The sequence below is a fragment of the Octodon degus genome, unplaced genomic scaffold (assembly GCF_000260255.1).
Source record: "Octodon degus isolate 3935 unplaced genomic scaffold, OctDeg1.0 scaffold00177, whole genome shotgun sequence".
In the NCBI taxonomy this organism is placed as follows: Eukaryota; Metazoa; Chordata; class Mammalia; order Rodentia; family Octodontidae; genus Octodon; species Octodon degus.
Window position 1 is genome coordinate 856,267 of NW_004524753.1, and position 9,562 is coordinate 865,828.

General features: G+C 46.8%; 1 pseudogene; it reads right to left on the bottom strand.

Annotated features, from left to right (window-relative positions):
* Positions 1 to 7,570, bottom strand: part of LOC111813270 — a 49,814-nt pseudogene extending 42,244 nt beyond the window's left edge.
* Between the last annotated feature and the right edge of the window lie 1,992 nt (positions 7,571 to 9,562).

Sequence of the window (9,562 nt, forward strand, 5' to 3'; positions counted from 1 at the left end):
TGCCTGCCCCCCACCGTCTGGGGGTGCCGACTGGACTGCACTTTTGCAGTCCCACTTGAGTGCTTTTCAATCCCCATAACAAGACTCTGGATGCTCCAGAGTTCCTCCAGCTCCTGTTTGTAGAGTAGTTGGTAAATCTTCCAAGGCTGCTGTGGTATTTGTGAGCCCTTCCACCGTGTCAGAGGACTTGCTGCTGAACTAATTGGCTGCTGAACTTTACCCTGTATTTGCTCACCCATCTCCTTCAGGGGGCAAGAGTTGCTCTAAGACTTGCCATGTGGCCCCGCGTGATGATCCTCTGCCGTTGCTTCTTTGGAACAGGACCGGTACTGTGACAGTAGATCTTTTTCAGCCATTGGGGTTCAATACTGCCTGCCAGAATGGAACATGAATGACAGGTCACAGGTAGACTCACAGGAAAGTAAGCAATCCTCTTACAGGCATTGCCTGATACCCTGTACCCAGCATACCTTGGCAGGGTTCGCAGCAGGGGAAAGCACCTGCAGCTGATGTGCTCCTTACTGCTCGCCTTGGTTACTTTTCTCTCATTGCTGGGACAAATACCCAACACCCAGAAACCGGGAAGGAAAGGTTTATTCAGCTCACAGTTTGTGGAGGTTTCAGTCCCTATTCTGCAGTGTCCAAGGCAGAGTGGCACATGGCAGAGGGCGGCAGTTCATGGCAGTGGAAAACAGCAAAACAGCAAGAGCGAAAGGGAGGAGTAGCAGCAACAATAGCAACAGAGAGCAAGTCTGTCTCCTTTATGTTGCATTCAAGCTATCTTCCCCAGGCCCAGCACACTCACACCCATAATCCCAGGAGAACTCACACTCATAATCCCAGCAGCATGCACACCCATAGCCCTAGTGGATCATGAACTAATCACAAACTCTAGAAGTCCGCCCCATGACTGCACGATTCTTTGGGAGGACAACTAGACACAACCCATAACGCTGCTCCTTGTTGTTACACTGTCCCCATTGGCTAATAGCACATGTGCATGGCATGTGCATATAATCACCATGAGTCCTCATGAGTTACATGTAGGACCTTTCAGTGTTGCGATGTCCCCTGCCTAGCCCTTTCAGTTCCTAATGTGCTAGCCACCTATTACATTTTTCCATAGAAAAGCTGAAGAGGCTGGAGAGCAAGCTTGGCAATCTAAAAGCCTGCCTTGCAAGCACAAGGCCCTGGATTTGATTGCCTTCCCACATTCTGTGCCGGCCCACATAGCTGGTTGTGGCAGCACACACCTATAATCCTAGCACTGGGGAGGCTGAGACAAGAGGATCACTATGAGTCCAAGCTGCATAGCAAGACCCTGTACTGTGTAAATAAATAAAAAATTATTTTTAAAAAATATTTTAAAAAGAAAAGTTGAAGAACCTCCATAGAGTAGGTTTATTTAATGTCATTTATCTAATCTGACTCCAATTTGCTTAATAAGTGCTTCATATTCTAGCTCATTTTATCTCCACTGAAATAACTAGCTGCCCCGCCAAGCTGGGAAGTCAAGCTCATGGGTTTCAGTTCATATTCCAATAACATCATTGTCAGAAATTTTCCAAAGTTAACATCTCGTTGTAAACACTGAATCATTTGACTACAGAGCACTGGACACTGCCACTCAACTTTGTTTCAAGTGACTTTCTAGACAACAAATAAACAATGGCTAATTTTGTCCACCAAGTCACTTTTCTGTCTTCCTAATTGGTACCCTAATTCCTTTTTCGGGTGGATAACATCTTCCCCCCATGAGTATATTTGGGGGGGGACCATGGCTCCTATTACAGAAACAACTGGGGGCTCAGCTCCTTTTCCTGATGACCTTGTTAGCACAATCTGTGTGCTCCGACCACATCCGGGCAATGAGCTCTCAGACTAAATCCTAACTGAGCCAGAGGCAGCAGCTGGGCTTTAGTGGCCTCATTCCTATCCTCCAGGCCTCCTCACTGTGGGGCAGTCTTGGCTTCTGTCTGCCCCTGCCCCTGATACACTGGGCCTTCTGTCCACCAGTGAGTCCTCCTTAGCTGCTAGGAAACTCTCCTTTACTTTCCAGTATTTGTCTGTTGCTTGCACCATAGTACTCAGACTAACCTACCAAGCCAACAGAGGAAAATACACTTCTAACTCAGGGAGCGACTCTTCAGCCTGCAGGAGAGCTCAATAAGCTATTAATTATCCCAGCTATATGCAGATAAATGATAAACATGCATTGTTCTATTCTACTGGCCTTCCCCGTGGACTAAGCAATAGCCAGTGTTCTAATGTGAATCATTTGAATAGTTTTCAAACTACTTGACTATTCTAGGTTTTATTCATCCATATAAAAAAATAAACCCAGAGGCTTTGTTTTTATTAGTTTAGACTGTGCAGCTCAGTGGAGACAGTTCTACTTTAGTCATGCCTAGTCTTAGAAGGGTAAAAGCTGGTGTCTGGAAGATAGCTCAGTGGTCTAAGTGCCTGCCTGACAAGCCCAATGACCCGGGTTCAATCCCTGGTACCACATGCTGTGCTGGCACTGTGCTGAGCACGCTGAGCAAGCCACCAAGACTGGTCATGGTGGCACATGCCTGTAATCCCCGCACTGAGGAGGCTGAGACAGGAGGATCACTAGGAGTCTGAGCTGGTGTAGCAAGACCCTGTACCAAATAAATAAATAAGAACTTAAAAAAAAAAAACAAAAAACAGAAGGCTAAAAGCCTTTGGTGGGTTTATCCCTCATTGCTTCCCAGAACTGGTTGGGTAAAAAGTTCCCCACTTCAACCATCCTTCAAGGTCATCTATAGAAATAATATATTCCTGGCTGTGCTAACGGGAAGAGTCAGAGGTGAGGGCCAGAAATGCCAGACTGCAGCTCCCCAGGGAAAGGGAGGGAGGAACATCACCCTCCTGGACAGCGGAGTGGGAGGGGTAGGCAGAGCAAGAGAGAGGCGGGCAGGCAGAGGGCCACCACCGTGAGCGGATACAGCCAGGGCCCGGGCTGCCGCTTGCGGGAGGTTTGATCCTTGCGTGACCCATACATTGTCAACTACGTAGATGCACCGGTTGCACTCGATCCCCCCGGGGGAGCAGTTTGTGCTGGGGAGGGGGATAGGCAGATGAAAAGAGCAAAATGAGATGGCCATAGGATCCCACTACGGAGGCATCTCTTTACCCAAGGTTGTGTTTCATGACAGGAGAATGACAGCAGAAAAAAAAAAAAAAAAAAAAAAAAAAAAAAAAAAAAAAAAAAAAAAAAAGGCAGACAGCCAGAGCAGGCGTCTCACCACGACTTGTTTATCGGTTGGTCTCCCTGCTGCTTTCCAACATTTGCAGAATCTGCTTCCACGGGGAACAGCTCGCGGGGGCAGTGTGCCAGAGACAGCGGGGTGAGATGGCTGTCTAGCGTAGTGATGCCGAACCTCTTAGAGACGAGCGCACAAAACCCACTTACTTATCACAAAATACCAACACTGCAATTAAACCTGAATACTGAGGTTTTAGTTTAGAACAAAAAACAACTCGGACATTAACATCTTTTGTTTTAAAGGAAAAACACGATAACAGAGTTGTCCACGATACAAGCGCCCCACCTGCAGCGCACATGTGCCATAAGCTGGCCACTGCGGGTGCAGATGGACCAAGCCCCGAAGACGTAGGCGCAGGAGCGGAAGGAATATGTAGGGCTGAACACCTGTCTCAGGCGGGAAGGATGCCTACTGGAGAGCTTAGCTGGCAGGTGGAGGAAAAGTGGGTTAGCTAATCAGGCAGTCCTGAATACAGCTCTGCGGGACAGAAGGCTCTGGGCGAGGTTCCCAGTTGGCTTAGGGAAGAAGTCCATTTATTAACTTTTTAAAAGCTTTTACTTCTCTGCCCATATATTCTGGGTGAGAGTCAGAGAACACTGAGGCTGGACTCAGGTTAAGAAGTTGCCCTGGTCCAGTCTCTGCGCTGATCTGCAAATACACTTGTAGCTTCCTAACCTGCACGCGGTCACACTTCCAGGCGGATGTGAGGGCCTATTCCTTTTCACTTCCTCTTGAAACTGCCATCCTGGCCACGCAGCCAGAGGAGAAAAGCATGCTTTTTTTTCTCAGTGAGACTCCCTCTGGCCTCTTGGTTATGCTGTGCTCCGAGCCATTCACACAGGTGCTACTGCGGCAGGTCCAAGGAGTCGGGTCCTCGGAGCACAGCCAAGGAAGCCCCGTAGGATAAGGAAGGCGACATTTTCTTTTTGTTGTGGGTGAAGTTGAAGTATTGTCTCTAGAACTATTTTTTTTTTAATTCTTTTTTAAAAATCCGTTTTAATGAGGAAAAAAAGATAAAATAGCAATGAAACAATTTCAAAACAGGTTAGTAGGCCAGTTACAATAATTAATACACTGCATATTGTTGTCTTCATGGTAGTTATTCAGAAGATAAAAGATTTCTTAAAGGAGAGTTTTTCTGGTACTAGGAACTGGTCCCAGAACCTACACTGACCTGGCTTGCTCAGGTGACCCAGCCTGCTGGTGGTAAGTAGATCCTGTGTCTGCTCACCCTCTGTGATGGCTCGCTGCTAAGGAAAGAAGAAGCAGAAGTTAATGAATAAGATCAGTCCTTGCCCTTTAGAAATGTATAATATGGACAGAAATTTGTGAGAGAAGCTAGAGCCTTGGGCGAAAGAGAAAATGGAAGGTTTTATGAGAGAAAATAAGGGATAGAAGCCAACACGGGGTCTTACTATACCAAGCACCCAGAAGCTTGAAGACCAGCAAAGCACGGCATGAATATTCCCTCAGCCAAGACCAGCAAGGTAGGAGGGAAGGGGACAGTGTTCTTGGGTCCTCAGGAGTCCTTATGGGCCTTTCCTTGTGGCCTTAAACTCAGCTGAGCACCCTCTCTAGACACTGCTGAGACTGAGAACCCTAAGCAATCCTCAGGGTGGAATTACTGGCTTGGGAAAAAAAGATGATCAGGGCTTCTGTTCTTGGAGAATTATTTTTGCACCGCTTCTGGTTGTAATCATTTAAATCGGGTTGCTTGTTATAGTCTATGACTAAGCACATTTCACTCTAATGCTAAGGGCATTAACAACCCCAGATATTTACGCTAACACATTTAATCCAGGAGTACTGGAGGCAAAAGTAGCTACAAATGCTCCCACCAGGCCCTTGAGGAGCGCAGCAGGGCCTCATCCCGGTGTACCGCCAAGATTTTTTTCACTGGGCGCTGCCAAGTTTTCAGATACTTGTCAGGATGCTGAAGAATTTCAGTCTCACGCTGTATCTGAGGTCAGCATTCCTCCCATCAGCTGGTGATATAGCACAGATGATGGCAATGGGTGACTGTCCCAGGAGCACAGTATCCAGAGGGACAGTCCTGAAGCACTGATTGTGCCCTTGGGGCGTAACCTTCTTTGGAAACCACGTCATAAACATGAACTCCTTACCACTGCTCTGAGATCCCTCTTGGAGGACACTGCTGGACTCCTCCCGAGGCTGAGGTGGACTTGGGAAGCAGGACTGGAAAATCACCGGGGCTCGCTGGCTTCCCTCCATCCAGAGGCAGCAGAGCCGGGCAACACCCTGCGCAGGAGTCCAGCACTGCAAGTGTTAACTTGCGTTTTTTCCAAAATGTGTTTCTGGTTAGTTTAAAGAAGGATAAACAAGATTTAATGGCTGACAATGAATCACATTTTTTTTCCTCCCTAAATGCTATTTGGATCCACTCAAACGCCTGTCATTCTACTTTTGTACAAATAAATAAATCTCCTTTTCTTTTGTGCATTTTTCTCTGTCTTCCATTTCCTAAAATACAATTTGTTTGACGGATGAGTTAAGCAGTTCTGAGGTTTGTTTTGGGCTCTGTAGGCAACGGGGTTGTTTTCTCATCATAATTCAACGGGACAGGGTTATCACCCTCACAAACACCACACCTCATTTAGAGCCAGAGGCCCCTCCCCCAAAGAAAGGCCTCGCTGATTTCACAGTGTGAGTCTCAGTTGGTATACTGCGGAGCTTCCTTCTCAGGCATCTCTGCTCTGCCCTCAGGCTCTCCTCCTGGGTTAGTCACACCCGGAAATCTTGGTGCGCACTGAGGGTATGAAGTGAAGTTAGAGGCAAGATGGGACGCCAACCCTACAAGATGCGCAGGTCTAACACCTACTCAGAATGGGCCCTCCAACCAAGAGCCTCGAGAAGACACAGTACCCTCACTAGCATTGGAAAGCAAAATGAGCCCACATGAACCACATGTCGTTTTTCAGATCTGTGAAATAGTTGAGGATTTTTTTTTTCTCCAAATGCCTTCAGGGCAGGCTTGCCTGGCTTGAGTTGTGGGGATCGAACCACAGCAACCTGAGCCTGACTGCTTTGTTGAAGCAGCCACTTAAAGAACTGAGCTATGGGGCAGGCCCCCCTGTGAAATATTTGAGCTGAAGTTAAACCCATGCATTTTCTAAAGTCATTATTCTGGAATAAAACTACACTCTTCTCCAAACAGAAGCGTCATTTGGCTTCAACGCCTTGGTTATAAAGGGGAACACCTTTCAATAACTGGCTGGTAGCACCAAGGATGAAATAGTTCTATAAAAACGTAAGCTGAAAGTCTTATGGAATGTTCTCCTCATGAGGGGAGAGCCTTGATGAGCCGTCCCAAGTGCTCTCCTGGGGTTTCTTAGAACCAGTAAGCTATCATTTAGGAGAAAAGCAGAAGGCCCCAAAAGTGTGGGTAAACTGAGAACCAGAAATGGCTCCTGCTTCTGCTGGCCCCCGGGACAAGAGGAGGGGGTGGCAGGTGTGTGTCGTAGTCCTGCCTCTCCTGTCCCTCTCACCCAAGCTCCCCACCAACCTTCAACAGCATGCCACAGTCTGAAGATTTCCACTTAGCTATTTCGAAGATTTTTTTTTCTATCTTAGTATTGTTAGAATCTGTCTTCCAGTCCTTCTGTATGCTATTAATGGTAGTATGTTGTTGATAAACCTGTAATTATTGAAATACACTGGGACGGTCCCATCTTTGGGGCTCAGTGTCTATGGCATATTCGATAGGCAGTATATGACTCAGTGAGTGATCACTCCAACAAATGAATACCAAATAGCTTTGGTTACTCATCAATTAATTTCCTTTCCCAAGGTTTGTATATCAGCCATATAGAACAAAATGTGTATTTGAAATATTGAATCAGTATGACTTCAACTGAGTTTTATGAAATGTTGAAAACAGCTTACGGAGCACTCTTGTTACATCCACTCAGCCTTGAGGACTAGGAAACTTGAAGCGGGCAGTATTGTCCCAGGATAATGGTCCTCAACTTGGGAATACACTGAAATTACCCAGAAGGCCTCTTACAACAGAGAGGGGAGGACTCCCAGCACCGGAGTGCTGATTCTACAGGACTCAGGGGTGCTATTCATCTAGGCAGCAGAATGAGCGCCATAAATGATTCTCTCCAACTCTGCCCCTACCCACATGTACCAGCTGTGCCAATGATTAAACTGTGTGACCTTCCTTAGAACATTTCTCCGTCTCATAATACCCCACAAGGAGGGGGATGACAATGACCTCTTATACCCACATAATACTTCGAAGTGCTCACCATGATCATGTTTCCGTGATCATTTTTTTTTCAACTTTCTTCACAGGGATGTGAGATAAAAGTGAGTGAAGAAATAAATATGAGAGTACCTTAAAACTAACGTCCTGTACAAATCCACAGGTTCATCCTCACACCCCTCTTGGTCTTCTCCGCTGCTTCCAGCACCTCCTAAGCAAACGCTACTTTCTGTCAGGTGTTGCCCACTAGTGTCTTCCTGGTTTGGACTTCTTTGTATAGAAATACTAAATACAAATATGAGGAAACAATCCCTTGAGTTAGATAGCATGAAATATAAGTGAACGGTATGATGCGTGCGGGTTCGTAACCTGGAGGCTTTTCCGGCATTCTCCTAAGGACTGGCATCTGCTTAGTATCTGTGCGCCTGTTTCTACCCACTGATGCCACAGCCACCAGAGTCGTTTCCTGGGGAGCTGCACATCCCGTGGCCCGGCTGCTGGCAGTGCCGACTCCCACATTAATCAACCTGACATCTGGCACTGACCTGAGGCACCCCCTTCGCCTTGCCGCAGATGCCTTTTAGCTTCAGCTATCAGCGGAGAGATGATGCGGTTCAAGGTGCCAGGTCCACACGGCACAATCTACATGGAAGGCTGAGTGCCATGTTAATAAAGGAGCTGGATAATCTGAGAGTGTGGCTGGGCCAAAAATTTCCCTCTGTAATCTGACAAGTCAGACCTGCATCAGAAAGGCGTTTCGCCACAGCAATGAAGTCCCTGCGGGTGGGCAGACCTGGCTGGATTCTCCTTTCTGTGTCCCTGGGGTGCATAGTTTGCCCATTTTTGTGGGTCACTCCTCGAGCTAACTCCATGTCACATGTCATTTTGAAATCCCTTAGCACCCCGGGGGTTGCTCGGGCCACAGCTCCACACAGCTTTAGTGGCCCTGGAAAGGATGTCAAAGCTGTGCCCAGTCACGGCCCAGCGCTCCTTAGGCACTAGAGTGACTGGCAACTTGCTCCCTGTCACCCTGGGGACAGCGGCGTGAGACTGGGTGGTGGCACAGCATCCACTGCATCCCCTTTTTCTTTCAGCTCTTTTATGCCTCTACTGTGGAAAATGAGAACCAGGGCATCATGCTGAGGAGCTGCTCGTTAAGAATAGCTCTGTAATGTTAGAATGAAGCAGGCAATAAAGAATTAAAATGTACCTCATCAAGTAAAAAAAAAAAAAGTCTGGAGATAACACTGTAAATCATCCCGGAGACCATGTCTGCCTGGTTGTCCCCCACCATTCCACAGCATTGATTTCTCAAAGCCGAAAACCATAAAAAGCCCGAGCCAGAGCGGAAGGGTGTCCTGACCCCCCATGTTCACTGATTTAATTTTCCCCTCCGAACACACGCAGCCCCATAATTAGAACATTTACCAACCATAAATACAATTTAAACTCTGTACATGTGTGTCCACACGTGTGGAAAAGCTTGAGCAGAGATACGGTTTCAATAAAAACAGTCCTTCTGCGCTGATTAGAACGTGTAAAGAGGAAATCTGTTTATACCACAATCTACTCCAAACTGGGGTTGGCAGCCACACTCTCGGCTAATAAATGTCAATAGGAAAACTGCAAAGGAGTACGAATTAGACTCCTCACCATCTGGAAACTCACAGCCCACTCTAAGGCTCTTCGTCCAACTCCTTCGCTCTGTCTAACTGAGCACTGTCACGGGCCCTTGGCCGAGTCTCAGATCAACAAAGGCAGCACACTGATTGACGCCTCTCCTTCTGCTGATTCAAGCCCAGTCCCAGCAGGGAAAGAGTTTCTAACAGAAACTGCAGAGTGCTACGGTATTTGGGGAAGGTTTTTATTTTCTATCTACAAAAATACTAGTATTTTCATTCTATACCTACAGAAGCATTATGAATGAGATTATTGTATTAACTAAAAACTACCATGGCATTTTGTCTTTTTTGATGCTCCCATAGGTTTTATTTATTTATTTATTTATTTATTTATTGGCGGAACCAGGGATTGAACTCAGATC